This window comes from Arvicola amphibius, chromosome 9 (genome assembly GCF_903992535.2).
Source record: "Arvicola amphibius chromosome 9, mArvAmp1.2, whole genome shotgun sequence".
In the NCBI taxonomy this organism is placed as follows: Eukaryota; Metazoa; Chordata; class Mammalia; order Rodentia; family Cricetidae; genus Arvicola; species Arvicola amphibius.
Window position 1 is genome coordinate 17971923 of NC_052055.2, and position 26049 is coordinate 17997971.

The window sequence follows — 26049 nt, forward strand, 5'->3', positions numbered from 1 at the left end:
TTTCAACACATGTGAGTCAAAGTAATAGAGCTTCAAGTCCACAAAACAACACGAGTGTCCCTAGAATTACAGAAAGAATCGTGTCCTCATGAAGCCACTGAAAGCTGTAAGCACTACAATATTTACTGAAGCTGGGGTACTGAGTCCCACAGCATAGCCCCACATCTAGCTTTTGTGATTGCTGCTTTCTGAGAAAGACTGTCTTTTCACGTAGTGCTACCTTCAGGGAAATGCCAAGGGTCAAGATTGGAAGTGTACTCTCTACTGGATGTGTGTTCATTCGTGTACCGACCACCGTAAAGTTGAAGTTTGTGATCCAATGTTTGTAATCCAGAGATAACATAATTGCTGGAGCTCAAAGAGGCAGATATCAATACTACTTTCCACATGTTGCAGTTTTACTAGTCAGGTTAGCCGGAAAACATACCATCTTGCCGTGACTATCAGTCAGCAGCACCTGAATGACATCTGTAGTCTAGTGATACTTTATCTGTATTTTAATAACTAAAGCTTGCCAGAAGACCCGAGTGCAAAGCTAAGCCAGTAGAGGCCAGGGAGTGGTGGAGCACACCTTTAATCCCAGGACTTGGGAGACAGAAGCAGACAGATTTTTGTGAGTTCAGGGTTAACATGGGTTTCACAAGATCAGTCCAGACCCAGGTGGTGGTGACTCACACCTCTAATTCCAGTCTTTGGGAATCACACACCTTTAATCCCAGAATTGGGGAGGTGGAGACAGGAGTGATAGGGCTGGGTGGAGAGAGAAATAAAAATGGGAAGAGACAGGAACTCACTGGAGTGTGGAGCCTGAGGTTTGGTGGAGACCCAGTGCAGTCCAGGCAGTCTGAGGACAGCCCTTTTCGGTCTGAACATTGGTAGCGGTAAACGATCTCTCCAGTGGCTTACTGCTCTGCTTCTCTGATCTTCAGCTTTAACCCCTGTATTTGCCTCTGGCTTTTTATTATTTGTGTTACACTGTAGAATACTCCTCCCAGTAAAAACATCACACATAATTGCTTTGAGTTCTTATGAGACATTCACCAGTTTTGAGAATATATTAAGCTGAGTACTCGACTTACAAGTATATAGAGATCTCCTGTGGTCTTTTCCTATTGACATAAAAATAGTAAATACTGTAAGTTTTTCAGTTACTTTAAATATATTGAGGGTTTTTTTTTTAAATAGCTTAATATATTCTCTGATTTAGCCCAAGTCTGAGTCAAAGACAGAAAAAGACTGGTTCCCAGCTTGTATATAAAGCAGACAAAAATTAAATCCTTTCTTATCTTTTCTTCCTTCCTTCCTTTCTTTATTCATTCCTTTCTCTCTTTTTCTTCCTTTTTTCTTTTATATCTATTTATCTGTCTGTCTGCCTGTCTGCCTGTCTGCCTGTCTGTCTACCCGCCTACCATCTATCCATGCTTTTGAATAGATGTGCCACAGCACACCCATGGAGATCACTGGACAGCTTGTGGAGTTGGTTTCTTCTACCATGTAGGTTCAGGGATTTGAATTCACATCATGCATTAGGCTTGAATGCAGGTACCACTATCTACATTCCAACAAGTACTTCCTCCTTTATCCTTTTATTCTCTTTAGGCCTTCAGCAAATTATATGGAGCCAGCCCACACTGCAGGAAGAAGTATGACTTACTCAGGTTGCTCATGCGCTTATTAAAGAAGAAACACCCTCATAGATATGTCCAGAGAAAATATTTAAACAGATACCTGGCTCCCAGTGGCCCATCAAAACTCCATATTACTGTGTTCCTTTAGATTACTGAGTTATACTGTGATGATACTAATCTATATCTGTTTCCTCACAGTGAGTGTGCTAGGCACGATGCTATATTCAGAACACAGAAAACTCTGTCTTCTGAAGAAAAGGATAAATTAAATACTATTATCTATAATATAAATATATCCATAGTATAAAATGGTCTTTGACAGCCCCTAATCCATAATAGTTGTGACTTATTGACTCATACATGCTTTAAATACAGAAGTCTGATATTTTATAAATAGGAATCAAGATCAAGTTGCATTTATAAATATTTTAAAGTACAGAGATGACAGATTTCATGAAAATCTATGAGCTTTTTTATCCTTCTGCATGAATCCCTGGTAGGTTTATTCTCTCATAACCCACTGCACATGGCTTCAGTTACTTTTGCAGAAAAGGTCATTGGAGGCATAAGTTCCAGATTTTGTTTTTAAATTTCTTCCCAAGTACAGAGAGAAAGCGCAGTAGAGGCAATAGTGTCTCCTATGGAGGACATAAACTTAAGTAAGATGTCAGACAGATTATTTATGTCCCTGGTGACCCATTTCAGTATCCTTCAGGGTGTGAAGGAAATAAAGATTCTATAGATGAATAAATACATGATAGATGATACATATACAGACAGACAGACAAACAGACAGACATGTAAATGGATACATAATTAAATAAAATAGGTGGAAAGGTCACAGAGTTAACTCATCGAGAACCTGAAGTCTGGATCCAAATAGATAAAGTTTGAAGCTGTTTTGCTGTTAACATCTCTGATACCTTGTGGAGGAATTTTACTTTCCTTGGGATGATTTACTTGTCTACGAAGTATGATAAACACACGCAGTTCTTACCGATAAGGCAGATATTGCCTCTGCGATGCCTGAGGAGCAACTAACCCCGAAGAAGGAACTGAGGGTTGCTGTCCTTCCTTAAATTACTCTAAGTGTGAATCTGTGTCTTTCTCTATATAGTGCCTGGATAAGAGTGAACAGCGGGAGAGCCTGGCAAACTGACAATGACAATTGACTGCAATATGAAAAGAGTGTCTGCTTCAGTTATATTTTATGATTGTCCTAATATAGAAAGTGTATAAAGAGAGAAGAAGCAAATTGGAGATGTAAAATGAGATGGCCACCAGAATTCTAAAAACACTCTCCCGTTTTAATTTGGAAAATATTGGAACTCTGCTTGACGGTCTGTCTTTGATATAATATTTATATATATTATATTTATAAACACATATATGTACATGCACACAGATATGTATATATATGCTTCAATTTTAAAACATGATATTTACACAACATATGTATAATATTGTTCAATGAAAATAAAAAGAAATAGAGGGGCTTGAGGATTAGTTTAGGGACTAAAACCGTTTACTACTCTTCTAAAAGACTCTAGTTTGAGACCCAACACCCTTGTTAGTGGATCACAAGATCACAACCACTTGTAACTCTAGTTCCAAGGTATCTGACAATACAGGTGGCATTCACTCCAACAGTCTCTCTCTCTCTTTCTCTTTCTCTCTCTCTCTCTCTCTCTCTCTCTCTCTCTCTCTCTCTCTCTCTCTCTCTCTCTCTCACAATAGTTTAAAAATAAAAGTTTTTGAAAAGGAAAGAGAAAAATCTTAACATGTCCATACTGTCTCAATCCATCCATGGTGCAGAAAGCTAAGCTTTCCACTCTGTCTCTTGCTATTTAGCCTGGGTGCAGAAATCCCCTTCTCTGTGTTTGTGGGAAAGACTGAGGTTTGCCTGGCTCCAAACTGCTAATCCAAGGAAACATCCTCCATTCCTCACTGGGGTTTGAATCCAAAGGAAAGTTGGAGGCGGCTGCGGCTGAGCAGTTGGAAACACTTTCCAGAAGAGTTAGCGTGTCACAGTTTTGCATAGACCTCTTGAACAATAAGAATCACTGAAAGGGCTAGCAGATGGAGTCATCGTTTATTGGGAGCATTGTGGCCAGGTACTCTTCTGTGGGTTTTTGTAAACATTGTTTCATTGAGTCTTAATAGCCTTTCTTAGAGGTGGGCACCAATATCCCGAATTTACAGGCAGACATGTGGGGCTCTGAGAGATAAAGAGCCAGACTTTAAACTGAGGTCGGTCCTAATGACAAACATCCTTACCAACACATTATGGCGCACAGTTTTGCTAAGAGATTTGGCCAGGCGTGAGTCTGAAATGACTCAGTGTGCTGAGGAAAGGCTGGCTCAGAGACAAGCTGCCTTTAGCCACAGTGCTAATCCAGCTCCTGTTCAGTCCGAGAGGCCATTATTACAGCAGCAGCTGCAGCGAGCTGGCACAGGTTCTCTCTAGGGAGCGGACAGAACACTCGGCCTAGGGACTGTGACCTGGGCCACGGAAAACCTGCAAGCCATGTGTTCTCAAGAGAAGCCCAGACTGCTTTGGAGAAGTTATCTTTTCCAGACTGTGCAAACCCCGGAGAGCTGGGCTTAGCCTGCTTCAGACAGTGGATGGCAAAGACAAAGGAGAGGGGAGAAGCAGGCAACAGGAGTGAAGCTGAACCTTTTATCTTTCCTAATCATGGCGTTCCACCAGGCACTTACTGATCATGTAGTGCTCAGTTCCTAATGAAAATGGCTTAAGCGTGACTTTACTGGGTAGACTAAGAAAAAAAAAAAAAAAACATCTAGGGAAGCAAGCCAGATATTAGGTAACTCAAGACCACTCAGGAAATCAAAACAAAGTCACAGCTCCGTTAGTGTAATGTTTGTGGAGGGAAGGCAAAGTGGGAGGGGGCTCAGGTAGCCAGAAACTTTTCTTCATTTCTTTGGCACTGGGGAACACCGCATTTATTGCACATTCTGGTGCCTCTTTTAAAGTCCATCCAGGTGCAGATACAGGCTTTGACCACCTTTGCGTGCTAGCCCTTAGCAGTTCACCTTAGAACAATGTGCTTTTAAACTCTTGGCAGAGGCAGGGTTGCCAGATGGACTCCTTGTGGGGTGTACGTGTTCTAGAAGGAAGAGACTGTCTCATGGGATGTGTCTGATGGAAAACAAAGATGTCCAGTGTGTTACTCTCCGTCTTAATAGAGCTTCTGTAACAACGAAGGGCTGGCTTGTTGGGGGACCACGCTTCACATTTACTGAGGGCTTTATTGTAAGACTTTATTGGTCATTGCCTACAACAACCCAATGAGGAACATGGTGACATTTCCACTGTGCAAACAGTTGAAACATGCTTAGGCTAAGTTATTTACCCCAGGAGAATTAGAAATTCCATACTCAGTATATTTTCTGAGCCTCACTTGCCTCTGGTTCTCTGAGATAGTCGATATGACAATATAGATCTAAACAATGTGAGTAGCAACTTGAGGTGGTACCGTAAGTATCCATGCAAAGTATACTTTGCTCTAAAGAGCAATAAATGCATTGTTATGGAGAGACTATGAAGGTGGGTGTCCCTTTCTCCTAACTTGCAGAATCCTATGTTTATCTGGCTTTCTTGATTTATCTACAGTGACATTATAATTATACCTCTTCTCTGTATTCTCCTTCTATGTGTGCACATCCTCTGTGCTGTCCGAAGTGTCTGTCTCTCACTACCCACTCTAGTTTAACCCCAAGATAACAAATCCCAAGTTACCTGTCTGCTTATTTGAGTGCTAATCCATCTAAGTTTTCTTCCGTCTGTCCTCTGCAAGAACAGAAGAAAGAGATATTAAAACTTGGTGCCTCTTTCCAAAGAAAGTAATCAGAGATGCCCACACACGAGAGGATTCCACTGACAATCCCACGATAAGCGATGTAGTGACTTCACCATTGTCTGAAGGAAGCTTCCTTGACTGCTGCTTAAGAGCCAGGGGGAAATCCTGGAAGAAGCACCACTGGTCCTAGTAGTTACAGGCACACCTTGCCGTGCAGGCAACTCATACATCTGGGGATTATTTAGCACTTCCTGTGTGCTACAAGGAATTTTATTTCTCTGCTTTACACAGTTTCAGATGTCACACAGGAAGAAAAGAAAACCACACTCACATGAAGATTCAAGACCCTTCATGAGGCAGACACGAGAGAACATTTATCCTTGTATGAAATCCCAGAAGTTTGAATCACAGCCCAGATATGATTCCTATAGGTGCTTAGAAGTGAGCCACTAACAGCGTGGGAGAACTCACAAAGGGAGAAATATATGTAGCAAGCAGTGGAAATGCTCTGGGATTACACCTGAATCGAGAAGTCGCACAGGCAATGGATGAAGTAGAGAACAGCAAGAGCAGGGAGATGCACAGAAGTCAGACCATTGGAACTGCTACATGTTCTCGGCAGTCCTATCATAGTCTTTCCCACGTATTGTGCATTTCCTATATAAGCCCACGGACAGAACATGTGCTCTGGGCTGTATGTTTCCTATGCACACATAGGCAAGGGGAGAAATAATTAATATGCACATTTCTCAGACGAGCACACTGAAAGAAGCAATTAGGTTGACTTTTCAGCTTTCATGACACAGTGCAGCTAAATTATAAATTTGGGTGTTCAGGCTCCAAAGAGCATACCTATTATGCCACACTAGACAGTCCTTGAAGGTCAGTTAAGGGAAGGAAGTACAAAGAGGCATCAACAGGCGAACACACTCTATTCTCACCTCAATATACGTAAGATTGTTTCATGTGTAGTTCAGAGAATGAATGTTTAGGTCAGGCAGGCATGATGTCATGTTATGAACCTCTTTCCAATTACCTTGCCCATGCTCCTTAACTTTCATGTACATCAATCACTTCTTTATACATGTGCTTTGTTCTTTTATAGCTTGATTTGAGATGTAAATATTTTAAAAGTATTTAGGTTATTCAAGAAATAAGTGGTAGGTCCAAACCGTATATATTTAGAACTGTTATTATTGTTATTAAGAACATGTCTTTTCTACTTTCTCCCTCACAAAAGGGAGTGAAGATTGCAGCAGGCAGCTGATGGCTCAAAATAAGGCAGAAAAAAATGTTTATTTTAAGCTGTTTTGAAGCTAAGATTTCTTTAAATTTTTTTTTCCTGGCATTGACCAATTAAGCACAAATAATGTTAACTTTGAATGTTAATGAATTATCTGAATTTATACCAAGAGACTTTGAAATGTACAAATTCGTGAAGACAACAGATCTTGATTAGAATCAGAGATTCATTATCACTAACTCACTATTAATAGGCTATATTTTTTCTTTTTAAAATATCACTGCAACTCATTTCATTTAACTTTACTTATTTATTTATATTTTAACCCATGTTGTCCAATTAGTGCTTCCCGTATACACTAGGTCATAGACAACCTATGGGTGGCCACCACTGCCAACACAAATGCACCCACAAAAGGAGAGAGAGAGAGAGAGAGAGAGAGAGAGAGAGAGAGAGAGAGAGAGAGACAGAGAGAGAAATGACTATTTCCTCCAGCAGTCATAAGCTACCAATAGTGTCCCCAATTAGGACTGGGGTGATAGTAGACCCTCCCCAACACATGCTGGAGCTTTTAACTATTTTGATCTTACGCAGACCTTGTGCAGGTAACCGCACATGCTATGAGTTTCTGTGTGCAAGAACGACTCTCCTCCTCATCAGTCAACTCTTTCCATCCCTTCTCTGCAATGATCCCTTATTCTTTCAAATGTGTATCATAAAGGACTTTCAGCAAGACTGTCTTAAAGACACATGCTATTAATATCATATAGATATTAAGCAAGTGTAGATGAAATTGTTCTGTGATGCTGGCAAAGCTTAGTTAAGGCTGACAGGGAAGGGAATGTAATACTTGATGCTCATATAAAGAGACAAAACCTGAAAGCCCACTGTGCTTGTCTTTGCATTGTCATTTTATTCTATAAATCAGTATTTCTGTCCCCAGTTACCATGACAAATCACTAATGACAACGATGACTTGTTCATGACTGAACGGCTAGTGCTGCAGCAAAGGATTGACAAATAACTATGGGGTGACGCAATTTGTTTGAGAGAACACAAATCTTGAAGGGTAATTTTAAGGCATACCATTGTGATCAAGAGAGGATAGGAAAGAGCCACTTAAATATTTTTTAGTTTACTTTTTTTATTTTGCATCCCAAAGGCTGTTTTCCCCTTCTCTATTCCTGTTCCCTACCCCTAATTCCCCTTTGCCCCCTCCATCCACTCTTCTGTTTCTGTTCAGAAAGGGGTATCAACATGGGTAGCAACAAAGCATGGCATGTCAAATTGAGGTAGGACTAAGCTCCTCCCTTTGCTCTAAGGCCGAGCAAGGTAACCCAATAAGGGGAATACGTTTCCAAAAGCCAGGAAAGAGCCATATCTAACACTGGATAATGAGAAGTTGGAAAAGACAGTTTTCTATATGAGGCCTGTATTATCTACCAACATCATACAAGCAAATGTATTCTCAAAGACTACCAGGACCTTAATAATGTATTTATATAGTCAATATCTTAATAACAGTGTACGATTAAATTTGTTTAGTTAAACAACAATCAGTTGCACCTGTTGTCACTATCTTGTATAACCTCTCCGTCCCTCTCCCTCCCTCTCTTTCTCTCTCTCTCACACAAACATAGGAATATATATCTTTATGTGTGTGAATATATCCATATACATATATTTCTATGTATATATATTCCTACACACACACACATATATATACACACACATAAACATATACTATATGTTATAGAGTTTCCATTGTTGTGAAGAGATACCATGACCATGACCACTTAACTTCTATTAAGGGAAACACTTAATTAGAGCTGTCTTACAGTTTCAGAGATTTAGTTCATTACCATCAAGGCAGGACATGATGTCATTGTAGGCAAGCACAGTGCTGGAGAAGATGAGAGTTAATGCATCTCGACCTGAAGGCTACAGGAAGTGGTCCGAACTAGAATAGCGTAAGCATAGGAGACTTCAAAGCCTGACCATACAGTGACACACTTCTTCCAATGAGGCAACATCTACATCAACAAGGCCGTACCTCCTAATAGTGCCAAACTCTATGAGTTTATAGAGGTCATTTATGTTCAAACTACTATAATGTATATGCAATTACTAGCTATATATGGAGAAAGTTAAATTTAGAGAACTCTAGATTTTGTAGAATCTATAGTTTTGTAGAATCTATCTATTTGTGGTTTGGGATTGCTACTGTGTTATTAATGAGCTATTATCCGTCAAGTATAAAAATGTCTTCTGGAAATAATCCTATTGCTTTATGATCTGACTGAGACACTATTATATGTGACATAAAATTCAAGGTTAGATGTTTTGATAGGATATTCATGGTTCCTAATATCCAGGTTTATAACAATGTGGCTAAAGCAAAAAAAGTGTACAAGTCAGAGAGAAAGCTGTGTAAAATTTTGCTGACTTTTAGATGTATGAAATTGTCAGTGTAAGATTTGATTTTCATCTGAACCCAGAAAAAAATGGAAGTCTTTTATTAAAAGTTAGCTTGGTGACATAGTAAAGAGAATGACAAATTATACTTGTATTTTTGTTGTTTTCTATGCAAAAGCAAAAAAGTAGAATTTATTCCAATTCTTTGTAAAGACACAATCTTGCACAGAACTACAAAAGACTAGTGTGTTTCGAAAGTAGTATTTTGTAGTTTACAAATAATGAAAGCAAATTTCGATCAGCTATGATTAAACATGGGATGCTATCTTTCTATTTTCTACAAATATGCATCACAAAATGTTGCTTTGTGACTAGGTGATTTAAGATGAAGCAGCAAAGGCATACATGTGAAAATGCAATTGCAGAAATGTGCCTCTTACCAACAACGTTACTTTTTACAGATATAAGTCCATGGCATTTGATCTTTAAGACAGTCTTGCTGAAAGTACTTTACTCTGCGCATTTGAAAATGTAAGAAATCATTGCAGGGAGGGTGTGGAAAGAGTTGGATAAGGAGGAAGAGAGTTATGAAATGCCATCTTCTACATATACATAGTTGTTGCACATAGAAACTCATAGCATGTGTGGTTACCCGCACAAGGCCTGACTAATATCAAAACAATTAGAAATTTTAGCATGGCTTGAAAGAGGGTCTACTCTCAGCCCAGCCCTAATTAGGAAACGATTGGTTAGTGTATGGATACCGGGGTAAACAGAGTCATTTGTGTGTGTGTGTGTGTGTGTGTGTGTGTGTGTGTGTACATGTGCATGTTGGGTGTGGTCCCTAACAATAGTTTGCCTATGTCTTAGAGCATGACACAATTCACATCATCACATATTGTTCTTATTTGCTGATTAGTGTTCTTCCAAGCATGTATCATTTACTAATCTTTTTCTCTTTTGTATAAAAATCCTGACTATGGTTTCCCCTTCCTCTCCTCCCAGTTCCTTGCCACCTCCCCTCCCATTTAGATCCATCCACTTTCTTTCTCTCATTACAAAGTAATTAAGTAGGGCTCGTAAGGACTCACTGAGACTGCAGTGGCAAGCCCAGGACCTGCCAGGGTCTGCATCAGGTCCTCTGCATATATGTTATGTTTGTCACTTTGATGTTTTTGTGGGGCTCCTAACAGGGGGAGTGGGTGTGTTTCTGAGCTTTTGGCTTGCTCTTGGGACTCCTTTCCTCCTATTGAGTTGCCCTGTCTAACCTCAATGTGAGGGCTTTTGCCTTGTCTTATTGTATCTTTTTTTGCCTTGTTTGGTTGTTGTCTCTTGAAGGTCTACTCTTTTCTAAAGGAAAACATAGGACAAGCAGATATAGGTGAGAAGGCAGGTGAGGAAGAGCTTGGAAGAGTGGAGGCAGGGGAAACTGGTCATGATGTGTTCATTTTTTTGTGACCACTTCCTGCTGGGAATGCAGTTTGCCCTTAAGGTTAGTTTGTTTCCCCAGTGAGACTCCCTTGGAGAGAGAGTCTCTCCATTTTCATTTGCAATTGGTTATCAATTGAGGTAGCTTCTGAGTAAGGGATGGGTAAGAAATTGGAAACAACATAGATGTCTCTCAGCAGATAAAAGGATAAAGGAAGTGTGGTACATTTATACCATGGAATTATAATCAGACATTAAAAATGAATCATAAAATTCTCAGGTAAGTGAATGGAATTAGCAAAAAAAAATCTTCCAGAGAAAGATAATCCACACCCAGAAAGATAAATATGATATGTATTCTTTTTTATCTATGTGGATATTAGCTATTAAGTCAATAATAACCAAGGTACAATTAGTAAACTACAGAAGTTAGGTACAAAGTAAGGGACTAGGGCAGATGTGTGTGTGTGTGTGTGGTGTGTGTGTGTGTCTATTTCCCTTTTTTAACCCTAACCCTATGAAAGGGCAATATAATAGAATTGATAGCACTGGATAATGGGTAGGAACTGGAATGGGAATATTAAGTAGGGAGCAGCAAGTAAAAAATAGATGAGAGAAGAAAGTCAGGGAGAAACACTAACATTAAGGGCAATTTGCGGAGCAATGCAGAAGCCTAATATAGTAGAAACTTCCCTCCATATATTATATAGATATGATGGCGGTCTAAATGAAATCAACATATAATGGGGGAGACAGGGCCCAAACCAAACATTCCTTTGTCACCAAGTGAAGCCTCCAGTACCAACAATGAGTTGTATCTAATTGAGTTGCCGGCCAAAGGGATCCACCAGGAACTTTCAAACAACCCAGGCTGTGGCCCTAACTATATGTTTCTCTCCACAAACTGTCAATAAGGCCTTCACACTGTGTGCTGGGGAGTACAGGAGACACTCTGCACAATAGCAAAGCAGAAATGCAAACACAAACCCAGCCACAAACCCTTTGATCTCTAATGATGCCCTGCTTGCAAGATATGTTAGTTTAATGGTGGCTCAACACTTGTGGAAGTAACCAAGTAATACTTGATTTGACTTGAGACCCACTCCACGATATGAAAGCCAAACCTTATACTACTTGAGTGACCAAGAACCTGCAATTTAATAGCCCATGGACCTAGGGTAAAACCAAATACTCCTGTTCTACTCAACTATTATAGCAATAAAATGACTTCTTATGACATTCTGCTGTACTCACAGATCAGCGTCTTGCTCAGCCTTCATCAAGATGCTTCCTCCTACATCAGATGGGAACACATATAGAGACCCATAGCTTGACAATTAGCCAAGAGTGGTACACCTTAGAACACTCAGTCTATAATAGAATAGCTTCATGCCTCCATCAAATCCCTCCCATCAGGGATCATGGAATGCTGTGAAAGAGGGAGGGGGAAGGAATATAAGAGCCAGAAGAGATGGAACACACCAGGGAAAGAAGGCTCTCAAAATCAGCAGAATGGACACACATAAGAACTCACAGAGAAAGCAATAGCACATATAAGGCCTATGCAGGTCTGCACTAGATGGGGTTCTAGAGCTGAAAGGAGAGGCAGACTCATTTTCTAATCACACGTTCATAATTTGGGCTTCTTGTGATGAAGTTACAGGTCATTATAAATTTTCTGGCTCATAAACCAGTGTCTCCTACCGCATGTATCACATGGAAACTCTTGCTTACACAGGTTCCAATTTCACTAAGAAAGCGTGAATAATGTGGACTTTTTCCCAGACCCAATGTGTCCCTAAAAACAGTCGACTCCAAATTCTTGAACCGCAGACATTTTTTGCTCCCCGTACCACTCCCCCAGAAATCAACCTGTGGATCCCTGGAGGAGTCTGACTCCCTGTAGAGACATGCCTGAGTCTCAGGACTGATTCATGCACATCGTGCTTCTGAACATTTTTTAAATTGAGACAGCTAGGAAGAAAGATATTTGTGAGGGTGGCTGGGTCCCAAAGTTCTTAGAGAAATTTTTAAAAATTAGTGTAAGAAAGAAGAGTCTTTGACTAACCAAAGGGTAAGAATTTTCTAAACATAGGATTCATCAGGGTGTTTCCTAACAGCCTGCATACAATTACCCATCACATGAGGTTTAAAACACAGAGGCTAGGCTGTGTTCCATAGTCTTGCAAGATTTGTTCCTCATTAGCTCTCTGGAAACATCTGTTGTCAATCTCAGCCCTGCTCACCAATTTCTCAGCAAACTGGCCCACCAGCAGACCTATAAACATGGCCAGGGAATCACACACTGAATATACACATCTTTCTTTCTGGACAGCCTTGGCATGCTTTTTATATTTTATCTGTTTCCATTCTTCCAGACTCTACTTAAATGTCCCTTGTTCTGATATTTTTCTGATTACCATACCACCTAAAGTGTATCTCTGTCTCTTCCTTTCTCAAAGCCTGTGATTTAGCAAGAGGCACTACTTAGAAGTATTTGATTAATCTCTATGTTTACTTGTCATATGTTTGAACCAGAACAATACTATCAAAGTCTATTCTAAACATTTGTCTGTACACTTAGATTCACTGTTCTCAACTTTGATAAAGGGGGCTTCTCTTTTTTTGCAATATGTAATAGGTAATACAGAGATTCCTTGTTGATCCAAAGTGCCAAGTATAATTGACGCAGTGTGCTTAGCTGTGGATGGAGCATCAGCATCAATCTCCCACCATCTGAGGCTCACGGATGTCACAGAAGAGGGGCCAGAAAGAAGTGTAAGAGCTGGCAGGTTGGGAAGAGAACCTGGAAATGCTGCCTTCTGGACATGCTATGACTGTTACATGCATTAACTTAAAGAAGCTGTGGTTATTGCACAAGACCCACACAGGTCCAGGAAGGTAAAAAATTCCAGTATGGATTTGGGAAAGGTTATTAAAGCCCCACCTCTAAATGAAGAGGTCTTAACATCCGATGGCTGCTAAGGGCAAGTCACAATCTTTCTTTCTTTCTTTCTTTCTCTCTTTCTTTTTTTTTTTTTTTTTTTTTTTTTTTGGTTTTTCAAGACAGGGTTTCTCTGTAGCTTTGGAGTCTGTCCTGGAACTAGCTCTTGTAGACCAGGCTGATCTAGAACTCACAAAGATTCGCCTGCCTCTGCCTTCTGAGTACTGTGATTAAAGGCATGTGCTACCACCACCTGGCTCGAGTCCCATTCATTAGGATAGGTGATTGCTGGTAAGTAATTCAAGGCCCACCAGATGACCCTATATCCCTGCACATTTGGACAACACTAATTTGATTTAGTGGGCTAAAAAATAATATGAACTAATTTTTAAAAGAGGACATGAAATTGGGAGGGACATGTGTTGGGGTGGAGGTGCTGGAGGAAGTTAACTATGTGAGAAGGGGATTGACATGATCAAAATACATCTTAAACATAAATGTATAGTGCAATAAAAACAATTAAAAGAAAAGCACAACATACACTACAAACCGTTTCAGCAAATAAAAATATTAATAAGAGAAAAAGAAGGCGAAGAGAAAGGACAGAAAAAAGGAAGGAGGAAAGAAAGGAAGGAGGGCAGGGAGGGAGGAAAGGGAAGGACAGAAGGACAGGAAAGGTAAGGAAGAAGAGAGAGAGAGAGAAAGAAAGAAAGAAAGAAAGAAAGAAAGAAAGAAAGAAAGAAAGAAAGAAAGAAGAAAAGAACGAAGAATGCAAGTGTTGCCTTGGTGCTATAACATCTTCACTTATTTCAATGGGTTTTTGCAGGCCTTGGGTCTGATCGGTTCTGATATGTTTGTCCTCAGTATGACTTGCATCTGCTCATCGACTGAATCACACGGGAGGCTGGTTCAAAAGTGAGACTTGCTGTCACTCACCCAAGGAGTTCTCCTTGATAGGAAATGCTTGAACCTCTTCTTTCTTCTGAATGTGAGCTGTTTGTCCTCAAACCAACCTTCCAAGAAAACTCAGTAGTAATTCAATAGAGATAGAAGAATGACAAGGGAACCACAGAATCCTGTTGCATTGTCTTTCTAGAAACTCAAGCTGCATGACTTTAAGCCATCAAGTCAGGTGAGCCATGATACTAACTCCGGTGCAGGAATGATGACCATCCTGCCAGACCAGGCTAGGAAAAGTCCACGATATTCTCACCTACTCTCTTTCTTCTCTCCTAGACCTGCCACATGCAGAACACGCATTAGGCAGTCTTAGAACATACGTGATAAGGAAATCCACAGGAGCCCATTTCTGAGGGACCTCCTCGAGCAATTAGCCTGGCTACAACGCGCACTGGCTGTGGAGTGAGTGACGACTGAACAGTTACGGTATCGAAGCACTGAGACCTGATTCAGCAGCTACTTGCCATGAGTTACGCAGAATGCATATTTCTTCTGATAATGTCAAAACGTACTACTTAGCATTGGGGGGGGGTTCTTATTATTGTTAATATTGACTTTGCAGCCAACATATTCCAGTCAAGAAGTTCAGACCTGATTACCTAATTCAGATGGAAGGACACTCTGAGATAGTAGATTCAGATTTTTTGTTTATCTCATAAACTTTTCACTTACTTGCTATAAATTTATGAAACCATTTATGCCCATAGTTTCCTATTTATCAAACAAAGTGATACTGCCATGTATGTAGTAGCAACAATGGGTTGGTAGCTACTGTATCACTATAGTTTCTATTTAGGTGTTAATATTAATAACTGATATTTAAAATAACTCATGTTAACAGTATATATAATACTTCTAATTATATTATAACATGTCAAGTATCATCAATATACAGTCATAAGTGCTATAAATATGCTAATGCCATATCTCAGTGAGATATATTAATTATATTTGATGTAACATATCAGTTTTAACAAAATCAGAAAAATCTTATATATATTTCTTCTTGATCAAATATTCAGCATTTTCAGATGTAATTTTACCACATCTACCAGGTATTAATGTTTTGACACCATGTTGAATATTCTTTCTGTTAATTCACAAGATTGTTTAAAAACATTTTTTATAACAATTGATTGTATCCTTCATCTGAGTACACGTGTGATTCTATGGAGTCATTCTGAGGATGACTACTGGCCCAGAGTGCACAGGCATGTTTTAGGCTTTTAGCTTCCTCTTCTGCTAACAAATTGTGAGCTATGTCATGACATGCCTTCTAGGCTTATGCATCTGGTTAAAGAAAATGCCTTACTTTGGAACTTGCCCACAGATTTCAGCAGGGTGTCAAGTCAAATTCAGCGACTGTGTAGCCTAACTCCCTTCTAACAGCATTGCATGAGAACCTAGTGTTCCTCAGCATTAAAACCTTGTTTAAGAGAAGTTTTTGCTTAAGAATGAGTGGGGAGGAATCAGCAAAAAGTGATCATCTCATATAACAGATAAATGCAATCTGTGTATGACCATAAATTACATTAAATATATGCATTTAAATATTTGCTTTAGCTGTTTTCTGGAGGTAGATGTACCACACATGATGGTGGGCATATCTGAAGTTCACTTTTGATGAATGATGGCATAAGCAAATGCCCACGAGCTTATCATCGCTACGAAGATTATAAACAACCTTCCTTTAAAAAGAACAAGTTCTCATGAGTCCTCAAAACTGATAATTTCCCTTCTTCCTGTTGGTCTTCTTCCTGTTGCTATAGGTTAGTTGATATTTTCTAGAGTTTTACATATATGGAAACATACATTGAAAATTCTTGGATGCAATTTATTTTCTATCGTACAGAGATACATTTACACATAGTTGTAAGGACATAGGCCTGTTTATGGACATCTGAAACACTCCCACATTTTTGTTATTACAAATGAACTGTTGTGCATGATTGTGTACAAAGCTTTGCTCAAAAGCATGCTTCCAGTTCTGTTTTATAACAACCTAGGGATGGGATGGCTGCATGGTAAAGCATCCTGGGAGGACATAGGAGATTTTAGGAAACAATCCAAGTGTTTTTTTAAGGTGCTTGTGCCATTTTAAAACCTTTCTGTGGTACATTTACAAAATGGAGCACTACACAGCAGAAAAAAATAATGACATCTTGAAATTTGGAGGCAAATGGATGAATCTAGAAAACATATTGAGTGAGGTAACCCAGACCTAGAAAGACAAATATCATATTTACTCACTCATAAGTGGCTTTTACACATAAAGCAAAGAAAATCCAGCCTACAATTCACAAACCTAGAGAACATAGACAACAATGAGGACCCTAAGAGAGACATACATGGATCTATTCTACATAGGAAGTAGAAAAAGATAGAATCTCCTGAGTGGTTTGGGAGCATGGGGACCATGGAAGAGGGTTGAAGGGGAGGGGAGAAAAAGGGAGGGGAGCAGAGAAAAATATATAGTCCAATAAAATCAATATAAAAAACATTGCAAGTAATGCATAAAAGTCCAAGTCCTTTTACACTGTTATCAACATAATATCGTCAGTCTTTGGCCATAATGGTAGGTGCATAGTGGTATCACATTGCTGTTTAAACTTGCAGCTTTCAGGACACTAAGAATCTTTATGGGTGCTTATTTTCATAAGTCTTTGACAAACTTTGTCTAAGTCTTGAACCTGTTTTCATTTGGCTGTTTTTCTTCTTATACTTCAAATAAATCTAAATATAGTAGATGTAAGTCCTGCATCAGACATGTGATTCACAAATTCCTTTATCTTGACTTTGTTTCTTATATCAGGTGAGTAGAAGGTTTAGAGCTAATCAGGAAAAAGGAGCATGGAGTGATGTTCATTAGAATATTATGCTTCTAAAGCATTTGCATGTCATAATTAATTTTATCAATCCTTAATCCACAAAGTGATTTCTCCAGTATTTGGTGGGCATTTTGCTTAGATGCTTTTTTTCTTTTTTCTTTTTCTCTTTTTCTTTTATTCTTTTTTTTAGTTTGTTTTTTGAGATAGGATTTCTCTGTGCATCAGTCCTGACTATCCTAGAACTTTCTTTCTAGGCTAGGTTGACCTGAACTCACAGAGATCTGCCTGTTTCTGCCTCCTGAGAGCTGGGATTAAATATGTGTGCCTCGACCATCCAGCTGCATAGATGCTTTTAATGAATAACAAACTGTTCTATAGATAAACCTTTAATTATTATAAGCTATTACAGACTCTTTTCTACCTTTAATATCATCAATCATCTTTTGATATTGGAGTTTATCTTCACATATGCAAATATGTTTACATGATTCTTGTTTTGTCTCTGGAGGAATATTTCTGAGACTCTGAATCCCTAGACACTTCTTCAGCTGCTAAAAATGGCCTCTGCATCTGAGATGGCCATAAACCTTTACATTATGAACACACAGAAAGCAAGAATGAACATATGATGCTACACATGTCACACACAGAGTGAGAGCTGTAGTCAAAGTCAGTATCAAGTGTCTCTGGTATGGGGAACCTTATAAAATGTGGTGGTTCCATAGGAAACAAGGGAGTGAACCTTAGAATATTTGTGTTCAAAGCCTGACTATTCCACTTAATCTGTAAGTTGGAATACATCCTTTAGTATTTCCATATCTCCATTTCCTTTACTAAGTAGTTGACATAATAAGCTCTTATTTGGAGAACATCCATGTGAGAAAGAAATCATGTACCTAAAAGTTACTGTGTAACTAAGTCTCAAGTGACAAATTTTCACCACCCAAGAAACAATGGAAATAGAAGAGGGAGAAATTTATTTTAAATTTTGGGGCTGATTTCAAATGTATTGCTAACTGTGACAATTAGTCTTGTCAGATTGAATGCATTTAGGATACGGTGATGCACAAGGCTGCGTAGGTCCGGGTATGAGATGATTGACATGTTGGGAGCTAAATGATAGGAAAAACCTGCCTTCAATGTGAGTGGCACCACTCAATTAGCTGGGGCTTAGATGAAGGAGAATTGGGAGAAGAGATTGCCAGGACAGATGTACAAACTCTGTTCTGCCCAAAGAAATGCCGTTTCAAATTCTCCCATTATCCAGATTTCAAACTTGCAGTATCTTCAGACTTTCAATATGAGCTCAACAACAGTGAGTCTCTAGGCCTTAGGCAGTTGGACTAGAACCACTGAGGCTTACATCTCCTTTGAACCAAGTTGTTACACGTGTAAGAATGGGAATTGTTATACTAGGAAGCTCCTATTATGTAAGGAAACCTAACGAACTTCCTTTTTATTAGGGGTTGGTTTTGTTCCTCTAGAACACCAGTTCTTGGCCTATGAGTCATGACCCCTATGACCCCTGTAGGGCTCAAATATCAGATATTCACCTTATGATTTATACCAGTAGCAAAATTACAGCTACAAAGTAGAAACCAAGTAATTTCATGGTTGTGGCTCACCACTTGAGGAACTTTATATTATAGGGTCTCAGCAGTAGGAAGGTTAAGAAGAACTACTCTAGAGAAATAGCACAAATTTTGATACCAGGAATAGAGTTGTTTTTCCATAACAAATTTCAAGGCATAATAGCCTCTCAGATGGAGTATTATTCCTGAGTTTTTAATAGTTAAATTTTTATTGTGTGCTATTTTTATTAACTTTTGAGAATTTCGCACATGCACACAATATATCTTGGGCATATTCACCTGAATTTTTCCTTCTATTTCTTCCCAGATGCACCTACTGGAGGCTTTTTATCAAGGCTATGTTGACAATTTAAAACAAAATCAAATCATAAGGACGTAAAAATAAGATTCAGATAAGGACAGCGGGAACTACAGAGAATTCAGATGCAGATTAAGCAACTGTTATTGTTAAGGAAATTAGTAATTTTAAAGGGAATAAAGGTACTTTTTCGTAGGTCAGTAGAAAAGATGTCTTGAGAACAAGAATCCGCACCTCAAAAGCTGTAAGACATGTAGATGAAAATCCATGTAAAAACCTTGACTAGAGAGCCAGCAGAGCAGAGCTATTGACAAACACTTCCCAAGGTTCACCCATGCAGTCACCGGAGGCCACTGCTACTAATGGATTCCATGTTACTAGTAAGTTGTGAGTTTTGCAGGTATTCCAAACTCAAAGTGACTGGGGTTTATGTAGACCTCAGAGCAGCCTAGGCTGTCTCCAAGGCTATTGATTACGTTTCCTAAAGTGGTGCTAAGGCCCTGTGATGACTATTCTTAGCTGTCAACACGGTCACATCTGGAACTGATCAAAAGTCGAGAATGGATGGGCACACCTGTGAAGAATTTTTGCTTATTTCGAAGTGGGAAGATCTGCTTCTAATCCAGATCTTGGAGGCAGGAAAACACTGCTTTAATCCTGATCTTCTGAGCTGGGAAACCCCATCTCCAATCTAGGCCATGCCTTCTGCTGGAAGCCTATATTAGGACATGAAAGAAGGAAGGTTTTGCTCTTTGCCTGCTTACTCTTACCTTACTAGCAGGTCCATTCCTTCACTGGCGTTAGAGCCTATTGCTTTGGGGTTCTGAGATATACTGAAAATCAGCTGAGACACCCAGACTCATCTACTGAACAACTATGAGATTCTTGGACCTTCCATTCATAGACAGTCAGTGTTGGACTAGTTGGACCGTACATATGTAGCCTGTAAGTTATTCTAAGAGATAATCATACACATGTGTGTTGGGGTTGGGTGGTTGGGTGGGGAGAGAGAGAGAAAGGGAGAGAGAGACAGAGAGAGGGGGGTGGGGAGGGAGAAAGGGAGAGAGGGAGGGAGGGAGGGAGAGAGAGAGAGAGAGAGAGAGAGAGAGAGAGAGAGAGAGAGAGAGAGAGATTTCATAAGTTCTGGCACTCAAAAGAGCCCTGGCTAACACACATTTGGACATGAGATGTGGATCTAGAGCAACAGAAGCACAAGGATGAATTTTTAAGTATCTGAATACTTTTCCAATTTGCCAACACCTTCAGTTACAGAAGTCTCTCCTATTGAGAGAGTATCAAAAGCCCATGATGTGAACTATTTTACAAACTTAAGGAGATAAAGGCATTTGATTATCCTAATGGTCAAAGTAAAGGTGTTAACTGGAAAAGACCGGAATCCTGTAACTTGAGTTGGGGATGGGTAGGAGGAAGCTATTGAAGCTGAGAATTTTGAACCCTCAGATTCTCCAGGGTTTAGCCCACCTAAAGTATCTCTCCACCCTCAGCAGAAGATATACTCCCACCCTCATCCCCTGAAATGTTGCCCTTTTCACTTTTGACTGAGGAAATTCATTCTTTATTGACCTCTAAATCGACAGTGACTTTCTCTGAAGGAAATGCCAGGAGAAACGATACTGATGTCACTCAGAGCCCACCAACAATTGCCTCTAGACCTATAACCAGACTCAAGGCAAAGCAGGCTCCTAGAGGGGAGGTAAAAAGTAAAGTCCACGAGGTACACTATATTACTAAAGGGAATAATAAGTTTGGTAATTCATTCAAGCAGAGGAAAATTGTGGGGATGGCTATTAAGAGTGTAGAACAATGGAAGGAACATGAAACTGGATCAGGATAAGTTTATTGATAGAGGATTTCTGAGCAAAGATTCCAAGTTTAATGTAGAAGCAAGCAAACATGGTTTTTAAAAGTGTTTAAAAAGTTTCTTTGAATGGTCGCCTGACACATTTGTCAGAAGATGACCTAGTGAAAAGGAGTTGGAGATGCCTGATATCCCTTACCTTGGTGATGAGGAAGGGACTTTAAGGCCTCAGGGAAATTGCAATAGTGAGTACTCTTCCTGCATTTTAGAATGAGACTATTGATTTGTGTTTGCATGTATTGGAAGCAGGTCACTTATATTTTGACTTTAGAAAGGTTGGCAGCTAAGAGTTTACCTTGAATCTCAGAAAAAGACTGAGTTTTCAGTAGTTTAACATTGTTGAAAATATGGAAACTTTTGAAGTGGCACAGAATATATTTTCACTCTCTTGGACATAAACCTGTGGGATTAGGGTTGAATACTATAGTTTGAGTGTCGGATGTGCCCCGTGGGCTGATGTTTTTGAATGCTCATTTTCTAGTCAGTGGTCCTATTTGGAGGGATTGTATAACCTGTAGTAAATGGGGCCTATCTGGCAAGCGAAGACCACTAAGAGTTGACCATATATCTTATACCTGTCTCTGATTATAGGCTAAACCCTCTGCTTGCTCTTCCTGCTGTCACGTGAGGCTCTGAACCATACATTTTCACGGCTAAGGAACCATTCCACCCTCCTACCTTCGGAAATCAGCAACCAAAGCGATCCTTGAGTAGCTTGGCTTAAGGAGAAAAGTAACATATACATTAACATGTGTTGATAATTCTCCTTGTGGTAAGGATTTGTTATTTCTGTTTTACGGATTAAGAAATTGAAGGAAGATTGACCTGAGGGCAAGCCTGTGGGGCATTTTCTCAGTTGGTGATTGACATGGGATGGCCTGGTTCAGAAAGCTCTCTTGGCCTGGTTCAGGAAGCTCTCTTTTTGTCTGCTTGCTCTTCTCCACACTGGAAAATCCTTTTCTTTACTAGTATTAGAGCCTACTTCAGAATTCTGCTGTGTACTGAAAACCAGCTGAGACATCCAGCCTTATGGACCATACAAGTACTGAATTCTTGGGCCTTCCATTCATGAACAGTCATTGCTGGGTTAATTGGATCATAGTCTTCAAATCATAATCATTCTAATAAATCCTCTTCATACACGTATGTGTGTAATATATATATATTTTTTTCTTGTCTCAAAATTACATTTCAGTTGCTCAGTTATTGAGATTATAGGTGTCTGGAGCATCCAGGAGGGAAGGTCTGTAATAACATGAGGCAAAAATACAGTATGCATTGGATGGATGTAAATGTTTGAACGAGGGTGTTTACGGTTTACACAACTCAGAAACAAACATCCCTCCGATGCAGTGAGATCTTAGCCAAGTAAAAATGGCATGTAGAAAATGTTCTTAATGGAAGAGAGACTCTAGAGGTCTTTTGCTCTTCCTTCCCTGAATAGGAAATGGCACCCTGTCGTGAGGAAAAGCTTGAAAACGTTGAAAATGGTCATTTACAGCTCCGTTTCATATTAAAGTTCCAGAACCAACAGTAGAGAAGCTTACTTCTAGTCTGCTCTCATTTTGTTTTCATTTGTGGTTATTTTCACGCTCCTCCTTTGATTGTATTTGCAGGATATGCCTCCCAATTACCAGTGGCAGTCCTTTCCTTCTAAGTAAATGTAAACCACTGCTTCTAGCAGGAGAGGGGTTTAAGATGGTGTCCAGAAAAAGACAGTGTCCTACTGAAGATCTGAGGTGTATTAACGATGGAAATTCTTATCTTGAAAATCCCACTTCGCTAAATCTATAGTGAGCTGAGAGACCTGTACGCTGTATTGGGAGAATTGCTTGTTCAGAGGGGCAATCAGTTGCTTTGCTGTGGCAAGTATACAGCTGAATAATCTGACAATATGCTCTCTCCAAACTGCCCATCTTCCTCTTTGATGATCTTTCCGTGCAAGCCACCTATACACATATGTCACCAACCTGTCAGTTCAGCTCCGAGAATGTCTCGCTTGGTAGTCTGGGTGTCACAACTCTGTCGCCCCTCCCTTTCCTGTAAGACTGAAACGCCTCTCTCACGACACTGAAAGGAAGGCCACGGGAAATAATACATCATGCTTCGTTCAGCTGTGACTCTTTCTAATTTTTATTTCCCAAGCAGCTAGACTGCTCTGCTCAAAGAACCCTTCCTAGGAACAGTGAGAGAATGCTAGCTGAGAACACTGCCTTCCATCAAAGTGACTGCAGGATATTTCATGTTTTGTTGCTAGTCATCTTTTTCCATCTTCGCTTGGGTGTGTCTCCCGGGCTCGGAAACTACACAGCTGGGTTCCAGATGCGATTAAGCTCTTTTTGTTAATTGGGTGCAGCAATTGGCAATAGACATAAATTCCGAATAGAAAGAAGCATAGAAAGAAGCTGTAGGATGACTCCACCCACTTTGCTTGTGCAATGTAATAGACGCCACATAGCTAAGGAATCAGCCCTTCCAGAAGTGGCTCCTTGCGCTTGAAAGAGAACATTATTAATCTAAAGCCAGCCACTAATGTTCAGTTCCACAAATCTGTGGCAGATTGTTTCTACAATGTTGTTCAAGCACTCAACCCTGGAGGCACAGTCTGTCTATTTGTTACAGAATGTCTTCAACACCATAGTCTATGGATTCAAAGGCAGTAAGTACAGCAGTTAGGCACACATGCTCCAGTACCAGAATATTCACATTGAAATGACAACTCAGTCAGTGGCTGTATTATTTTGGCCAATTCTGACTAGAGTGCATGTCCTCTGTAAAATTGGACAAGTTACTTATTTCAAGGATTATTATGAGAGGAACAAAATCAGCCTATTTATCTAAACTTATATCTGGAGCTTACAATGAGGAACCAAAAATAAGAATGAAAACAACAGGCAGTCAACTGTTATCGTGTTCCAATTATGTTTGAAAAATTACCAGAAGCCAACAATTGATTTCATTCTGAATACCTAGCCCTATACCCTCATCTAAGCAATTTATCTTTATAGCAGATAGAGATCAAACAAAATCATACTTAACAAAAGGTGTTAAAAGTGATTAACACTTAACTAGAGGGTGATTGACTGTGTGATGCCCAGTCCAAATTAATACATCTATAACACAACCTTAAGTATACTAATCTCAGGAAACATCATGGAGAGATATTAAGGAAATATTATACAAGCCAATGGACTAGGGCATCTACTTTGAAAGAGTGTCTTCTATATATAACAGGGGTGCTGAATAAATATCACTGAATAAACAATGTCTGAAAAATAATTACTCCAACTGGCCTGCTAACATGGAAGGGGAATGTGACGAGATCTCACCCATAGATGGAAAGCTACAAGCAATTAATGGCTACTTAGATAGGCAGAGTAATTCTTCTTGAGGGACAGTGCTTTGGCAAACTGCCCAGTCACGAGCACTCACTTCTATACACATACATGTAGGAGCAATGTTAAATGGACTCGGCATGTTGGAATCACATACACATGTGTGGGAGTGTATCTATCAACACTCAAAGAAGAGGTCATGCATTTGGGAGACATTGGGGGGCACAGGAAGAGTTGAACAGGGGAGAGAGTAGGATGTAAATAATGTAAATGCTGTACTAATGTATGAAGTACTAAAAAGCTAAATAGTATAAATGGAGAGAGAACAAATAAAATTACTAAATTAAAAAATATTACCATTGTCGGACAGTTACAAGTGGAAAATTGTAGGTAGAATATGAAGTAGGTAAAACTAAAGTCCATGTACAATGTGGGATTTCCCCTCTGAATGCTGTGATTACCATTAATGATTAAAGAAATGGCTTTGGACCTATAGCAGGGTAGAACTTAGCTAGGTGGAGTAAAGTAAACTGAATACTGGATATAAGGAGGCAGAGTCAAAGAGAAGCCATGGAGCCACTACCAGAGGCAGACATGCCGAAACTTTGCCAGTAAGCAATACACATGTGGCAATACACAGATTAATGGAGATGGGTTAAATTAAGATGTAAAAGTTAACAAATAAGAAGCTAGAGATAATAGGCCATGCTATTTTTTAAATAATATAGTTTCTGTGTGATTATTTCAGGGCTGAACAGCTGGGAACCGACAAGCGAGCCCCGCTCCTAACAACACATGTACTGACTGAATTTCTGCTTCATACCAGCTCTGAGGCCAAAGGGCACAAATGTTCAATTCTGAGTTTTTAGTTAATAGTAATAATATATATTTCACATTTTTAAGAGAAGTGATTTCAAATGTGTTACTACTAGAGATAAGATGATATTAATTAGCACAATTTAACCATTCGCATTGTCTACACATATTAAAGCACCACATTCATTACCTGCATATACATAACCATTATTTGGTAATTAAAAGTTTTAAGATTAGAATAAAGTTAGTTTTGCCAAGTGTTAATCTTTATATTTAAAGACAATGTTCTGCTATATAGGACTGCATACATATTCTTACACAGGATAAATAGGGTGCAGACAGCCAGCAGAGAGAGCTTTGAATAACATTCATTTGCTTTTCAATCCAGGAGCCAATTTCCTTGCTTAACTGTGTGTGAGATGTAGCAATTTATACACTATGACATATTCACTCATCCATACAGAGGTAAAGCCGTTAAGGTGCAGAGTGAAATTACATCTCTCTCATAAAGCTTAAGCCCTCTCAAGTTCATTGTAGAATCGTTGCTATAGAAGAAACAAAGAATGACTTACTTCCTTGGAGTCCCTAGGCTTCCTCTTACCTTCATGTTTTCAAGGCACTGCATGGTGCACTATCCACCAGAAAGGAGTACTCAGACTCGAGTTCCAGCCAATAGAAAATTCTTATGAGCCAGCCAGCAACTCCACGAGGTGTCTGGGACCCGAGTCCAGTCTCGTGCCTTCTTGGGGTGGGCTTATTTAGAAAGAAGAGTTATCCAGGATTGGGAATACGGAAGCAAAAGACGGTAAGGTTCGTACACGTCAGGTTTTTATCAGGATGATGAAAAATTTTCTGAACAGAA